The following is a 7,604-nucleotide window of genomic DNA, read 5'->3' on the forward strand; positions in this document are numbered from 1 at the left end:
AGTAAGAGATACCCTACTTAAAATAATTGCAGACAGTATAAAATAGCTGAGAGATACCGGTGAAAACAAACCCAGGAACTATGTTCTTTGTACATATAAAGTCAGATTTAAATAATTGGAGAAACATCGATTTTTCATGGGTAGGGAAAGCCAGTATGATAAAGATGACAATTTTACCTAACTAATCTATTAATTTAATGCCATCCCAATTAAATCTCTAAAAAAATTCCAAGTTAGAAAAAATAATAAAATTCTTTTGGAAGAAAAAAAGATCAAGAATTTCAAAGAAACTAATGAAAAAAATGTAAAGGAAGGTGGTTTAGTAGTATGAGATATTAAACTTCAGTTATCCTTTCCACACTGAGACTTTCCCCATCTTGGTTTCAATATGTCATACATTGGCGTAAGAAATTAAGTGGGAACTTTTGGGGAGTTTTGTGGAAGCTACAGATGACACCTGAAGGCCAGGAGATGACACAGAGCCTGTGACCAAATACTTAACCTAAATTTTACAATAAGATGATGTAAATACCCCATAAAAGAAAAAGAAAAAAATTCAAACTTCTTTGGTACAAAGGGTGGGTCAAAAAACTTAATGAAGGTTTTCCAGATTGCAGGGGTGCCACACCCGTAAGCCCCACAACGTGGAAAGAATAACTATTATTCTAAGGCAGTCCATAGCAAAACTCTCTAGGACTGGCTGAAAAATAGAAAGGTAGAACAGGTAGAACAGAGTAGACATACTATATACAGTAATAAAGAATCAGAGTAATCTTGTGTTTGGTAAATGTAAAGATTTAAATTTTGGGGATAAAAATTCATTATTTGTTAAAAATTATTGGAAAAGCTGGAAAGCAGTCTGGCAGAAATTGGATATAGATCAATATCCTAAACTATTTATCAAAATAAGGTCAAGATAGATACATGACCTGGATATAAAAGGAGATATCACAAGAAAATGAGAACATGGAACATATTACCTATAAGACTCATGGATAGGAGAATAATATATGAAGAAACGAGAGATAGAGAGCATTGTGACATGTAAAATGGATAATGTCAATTATATTAAATTAAAAAGTGTTTTGTACAAATAAAAATAAAACAAATATAGCCAAAATGAGAAGGAATGCAGAAAAGTGTGGTTTGGGGGAGGACTTTTTATAGACAGTTTCTCAGATAAAGGTCTCATTTCTCAAATATATGAGGACCCTTGTCAAATTTATAAGAATACACATCATTCCTCAGTTGATAAATGGTCAAAGGATATGAATAGGCATTTTTTTCAATGAAGAATTCAAAATGATATATACTCATGAAAAAAATTCTCTAAATCAAAAATGCGAATTAAAATATCTTTGATATATTATCTTGCCCTATCAGATTGGCTAAAATGATTGATGCCCTTCAAGTGGGGAAGAACTAAACAAGTTGTGGTATATGATTGTGATTGAACACTACTGTGCTCTAAGAAATTATGAAGCTCGTTGTTTTATGCACAAATCTTAAATTTAATGGAAGAAAACCAAAAAAATACTAATTCCATCCATCTGTGAATAATTTATGTCCATATTAATGGTATCAATATTCTAAACACATCAACTCAAAATACATGACTAAAGTAGAGGCAGCACCTTACCTAGCTAATGACAAAACTGAGGTAAAACTATAAAATTGAGTTCTCTTCTCCTAATGTCTTGGTAGGTTTGCATAACAGATTCATCAGCTTTTCACATCTAAGGTTGATTATGACATTGAACAGAAAAGCAAGGTAAAGTACAGTAATCTGACATTATTCTCCCAGTTACTATTTGAGTCTTTCTACTCTTGAAGATAATATAAAGGTAAATTAAATTGTACTAACCTATGACAATAGGATCAAAACCAAAGTTGTAGGTAAATATTTAAGTTTAAGACAAGCTAATGAAGAGATTTAGGTCCATGGAGCTAAATATTTGTTAAAATCCTCTAATATTAAGCAATCTAAATTACTTATCTCTTCATGAATGAATATTTTTAAATTCTACTTTGTCAACAAGAATCAAAAGTTCAAAGAAGTGGCTCACAGATTAAAGATACAACTTGGGAACCCACATGAAAACATTTTGGATACAAAATAATCTGTCCATGGAAGATAAGAATTTAATTAGTTTCTTGCTGGGGAAATGTTCTCATGTAGATACTGTAAGGCTAAGTCTGTCCACTTCATCTCTTGTTCTTTGACGGATTCTGTTGTGCCACCATTGTCTTGTTCTGGTTCAGGAAGTTCATTCAGTGGTATTGCAACGTCTTCATAGGGCATAGGGCAGCTTATCTTCTCTCCAAGCATCATCAATCAGATCCAGAATTCTTCCATCCCTCTGTACCTCACTGTCCATTCTTTTGTGATTTTGATTTTCTTAGACCTATGGCTGCAGTTTGGGACCAGCGAGGCCAGAAGAGAAAGGAGAGGGAGGGAACGACACTGCCCTCCAGTATCCTCCTTAGCGGACAGAATGGTGGAAGAAAAGAGCTGAGATTCTCCTGGGGTGAGCACAAGGGGAGAGGGGAGGTACAACTGCAGAGCAGCAGCATCCAATGTAACCAAACCAGGAGACCTGGAAGGAATGTGGAAGGGCGCTCATTGTTTTAGAAACACACGGAAAGACTTGCATGAAATAATGAACAAAGAAATGAGAAGTACCAAATATTGTCCTAAGAACAACTTTGAATGACTAATTCATCTTGCGTGTCATAAGTACACAAACCAACTACAAAGTAGCTATGAAAGTTGCTATCCACATCCAGAGAGAGAACTGATAGATAGAAGGATTTACAGTACGGATGAGGTGGTCTTAGAAGTGAGCCTATCTCACAAGCCCCCAACAGTGGGAAACATGCTCACCTTAAACAAAGAACAATGCCTGTTGTGAAACCAGGAAAGCTTTTATTAATCTTTACATCCATTCCCCCTGAATGGACAGGCAGCCTCCCCAGTAAGGTTACAGGATGACGACAACATATTCAGAAAGATGGGGCTTCTTATACTGTTTTCTGAATTTGGGATCTCCCGTGATGCTGTCCCTGGCCATGTGATTCCATGTTCTCCTCTCTGATAGGCCTTTGCTCACACAGTTCCTTGGGCCTGTGCATTAGTTTCTGATCTCTAACCTGTCCATGCTAGGTCACAACCCTTATCACCTAGGAATGTGGAAAACAGAACTTTCTTGCTTTCCACAAAATTCCCCTTTTTGTTCCTTATTAAAATTTCTGTTTCCACACCTAAATCCAATAAATACCTCCTCACATTCTTTCCCCCTATGAATTCTTCCCTTCATCTATCTCCCCGTTATATGAATATGGGAAGGGAGCAAAGTTGGCCAACACATTGACAAATTACAAGAGGGCAGTCCCCTTTCATAAGTACAAATATAGAGATTCAAAATACAAAGGTAGATCAATGAATTGTCCATTCAGAGATTCCATCTCATGCGGCAGTCTGGGAAGGAACATCATCTGATGCACTTTTCTGATCTGGATGCTCATTCAAGCTGTCTTCAGCATAGCATCTCTGCATCTTCTTCCCTTTATCTTCTTATAGAAATCCAGATGTCCACTGTCCTACAAAACTGACCTGGATACAATTTTAGATGACCATTCCTAAGCTTATCACTCTTACAAAAGCAAAATTGTAACTTTGGTCAATTGTCATGTTTAAGAAATTCACATTAGAACCCAGTTTTTATATTTTACATTAATTCACTCTCCATTTCCCACTTCAGGAAGATGAGATTTCACTAAGGAGCCAATAACAGGCTCCAGTACTTACATAAATACAATAAATAATCATTTTTAACACAGTGCATATCACATCATAAAACAATTCCAACTTCTGATCATGTGATGCTTCTTTTAAAGCATTTACAATATAGTCCACAAACCATTTTTTTTTTGTTTCCAGCATGAACCAACTAAGACAAAATAATAACTATGCGTGTTAATCTCACAAGCCCTTGACCTGATTGTCTCCATACTATTATTTAGAATTAATGGATCCTAACTTTTTGTTGTTGGTCTAAATCTCAAGCCTAATAACTTAATTTTAGACTTAACCTCAGATGTTCCCCTACCAACAATCTATTATTTAATAGATATGGTATTATGCTTACAAAACTTGTGATTATAGTAAATTGCCACTAACAGTAGGGACATTGCAGGGAAACAACATTTCCCTATCCTCATGTCAATTCCAGGAAGGAATAGATTATCAGCTGGTACTCAGCCAGGCTTAAAGTCAGTCAGGTGTCAGTGGGGAAACTGAGTCAGGAGAATCCTTCCGCAGCCCAGGCTGAACAGCCCCTCTCCCAACCTTTCCATGAGATCACCTTTTTGCAGTTCATACCAGCATCTCACATGCTCACTGGCACCATGGATCAATGGCTCAGACTGCCTTTCTTGCTATCTATACCTGGAGTTAGATTCAGAAGAATGGTCAGTTCCCACAAAATCTTAAAATAGCAAACTCCAATAATGAAGTTTCAGATATGCCTGTAATTTCACACTGGCTAAGGAACATCTTTTGAAGCAAGTCTTAAGTAACTTGAGTGCCTTTCTATACTCTTTCTAGTTCCTGATTAAATAACAATCATATAATCATATTTACCATTAAAACCATGTTATTGCTCTAATAGATTTATATCTGTTTCCCAAACTGCTCTATCCCTTTCTAACCATACTCAGCCTAAAAGAATGAGCTACACATAGGATAAGTTCAAACACTAACTTCAACTTTTGTTCATGAAATGAATTCACATCAAAACAGAATTATTTAACTTTCCATAAATACCAAGTATTACCAGAGGCTACCTGCCTCTAGGAAACTTAGACTGAAATTTTTTCCCCAAACTAAAGATGTCTCTGATTTAGTCTCAGTAACTTGGTTGAGTCAACTGCATTTACCCAATTACTTTTACATCATTTTGTAATAGGTAAAGACCTTATTCCAAGATGGGACCTTTGTCCTTTACCCAAAAGAGTTTCAGTCCCATTTGTCTAAAAGGGCCCTGGAAAACCTCACCTTGAAAACTCCTTGACTTTCCCCATGTGAACTGGCTCTCCTGAGGCCCATGAGTTTTTCCCTATCACTATGCCCTATCAATCCAAATCTCCAGGTTACTGGCCACTCCCATCAAGATGATCCCTGGAACCCCCAGACCACCTCGGGCCATACTTCCTCAGTCAGGGTCTCCTTCCTCAGTTCCTCTGTTGATAAGATAACAAACATTGACCTTCTTTAGCTGAAAGAAGGTTTGGGTTGAACTCATTTGAATAGGACCCAATGTGTTAACTAATTTTTTGGGGGGAGGGATCCCAAACACCCCTAACCTCAACAATTCCATACAATTACAGTTAACTTTAAATCCCAGTCTTGTTCTTTGGAACAATGATACAACATCACAGTTATACTTTGCTTTCCTATCCTTTATCTAACTATTCCCATAACATTCAGAAAGAATGTTCTATTTCCGAGATTTTATCTTTAACAAGACAATACCAGAGTACCCATTTACCCAATTAATTGAAAACATCAAGATTCTACCTCTTGCATTGTGTTTACATTTTAAATTATCTGCTTTGATTATTGAAACATGCCATGAAGATGAAAAGCAAGGATCTAATTAGATATCATCTCCACTTTATAATACTCAGAAATAGTCAAGGGGGAAAACATTCCTTTTCAAAGGAACACAATGGGGAAACTGAGCCAGAAGGATCCCATCCCACACTAAGGACACAAAAAGTAATGGTCCCAGAGGCTTTTACCAAATGGCAGGTTTCACTAATCAAAACTTTTACCAGGACTCACATCTTGAATCTGTTCTAATAACCAATCAGTAGAGATTATTTATCACCAAAACAAATTCCTTATTTAGGAACTCCATCTGAGTTCAGATTAGATATTAAGAAGTCCTTCTGTAGTGACTGGACTTCAAAAGCAAAGGGGGATGGGGCCAGGAGGCTTTTTGTCTTAAAATTATCACAGAGCTTCCTGGAACCATAAAATTCCTGGTCTCCCTTATCTTTTCCCTTATCTTCCAACCCCCCCATAAAGCTAGAAGTCATTATAGCAAATTAGCTTACAAATATAAATTTGGTAGTCAGGCCTTTCAAAAATCATACAAAAATTTTTACAAAACATTTCTTCATACAAAAAATATTTTCCTCTCCTAAGAACAGTTTACAATTTATCACAAAACCCTCTTGAACCTAATTGGCAAAAATTACAAGATCTAAAACCAAGGCCTTTTCACATTTGGTCATAAGCTTCCTTTTACAAACATATTTTTGTAAATGCTTGATTCATAGCAAAAGCAATTTTAGTTAAAATTTCCTTCTTAACAGCAGAAATAAACTTTTAAACATACTTAATACATCCTTAGATGGAAGAGGTTTGAAAATCACACCCATATATAAAATATATATATACATATGTATGTATGTGTGCATGTATGTATTTTTTTTAAGATTCTCATTTTCTCAATAGGAATTCTACAACATAGAAACTCTTACGCAGAATTCATAACAGCTTTTTTAACCAATTCATCATTAATTTAACAATGCAATTACTAATACAACCACATTTAGATTTATTTTAAAATTTAAGCTATTTAAGTTTACCTAAAACTTAAAATAAGCCATTACTCATTCAGCTTAATTCATTTCCACATCACCTTGCACAGTAATTCATCTCCTTACCATCACATGGGTACACTCTATCACTTCATATCCTTTCAGATAGAGTCATATCAAATTTGATTGAGCTATTTATTATCAAATCAAGTTACATGATTTTTCTGTGTTCTTAAAATACTTCCTCACAACCTCACTACTTACTGAAACCATCTGAAACTGACCCATCCGGAACTATCCAAACTTTCTTATCTGCCTTTCATATCTTTAATCAAAACCCTTATTCATCTTTCCAAATCTCTCAGTTCCATCACTTAGATTATCCAGTTCCTCCACATCTTAACCAGAACTGTCTGCACTGGATTCTCATTCTAGCTTAAACAAAGCAAAAAAGCTAACTCTACCATTATATAGCAAACATCAGCATTTTCACTGCTTATTTATAACCAAATATAAATTTCAAATTATCAAATTCCTAGCACATTTTTTTTAAAACCTCAGTCCATAACAAACTCAAAATTTAAAAATTGTGTAACAATTACATTAGATTAATGTTGCATCTAATATACACCCATCCTTGAGTTAAGCACTTTACAATCATAAATGCTGAATAACAATATCTTTCTGCTTAATCCTGATAGGAAGAACATTCTCCGATGCTGCTCTGTATTCCTTCAGGACAGATTTTAACATGAATCATAACAAACCAGGATTTATAATCGCTAATGATGAACACTTTAGCCCTCTATTTTTTTAAAAATAGTCTTGCTACTTAAAAGTAAACTTCATTCATAACTTCCCATCATCTCTTTTTACTCTACTTCCTCAAAGGGCTGAAATGCCATCTTCCAGCTCTCCTCCCTCATCCAAGGTCCACCAGACCATGAGCTTTCCCAGTTAACTAAGACTTGGAGGGGGCAACCTCAGCACATGGT

At 35.5% G+C, this 7,604-nt stretch overlaps 1 pseudogene; it reads right to left on the minus strand.

The window, feature by feature from the left end:
- Positions 1 to 1,550: 1,550 nt before the first annotated feature.
- LOC140498051 (anaphase-promoting complex subunit 13 pseudogene) lies at positions 1,551 to 2,551 on the minus strand (annotated as a pseudogene).
- Between the last annotated feature and the right edge of the window lie 5,053 nt (positions 2,552 to 7,604).

This window comes from Notamacropus eugenii, chromosome 4, assembly GCF_028372415.1.
Source record: "Notamacropus eugenii isolate mMacEug1 chromosome 4, mMacEug1.pri_v2, whole genome shotgun sequence".
Lineage (NCBI taxonomy): Eukaryota > Metazoa > Chordata > Mammalia > Diprotodontia > Macropodidae > Notamacropus > Notamacropus eugenii.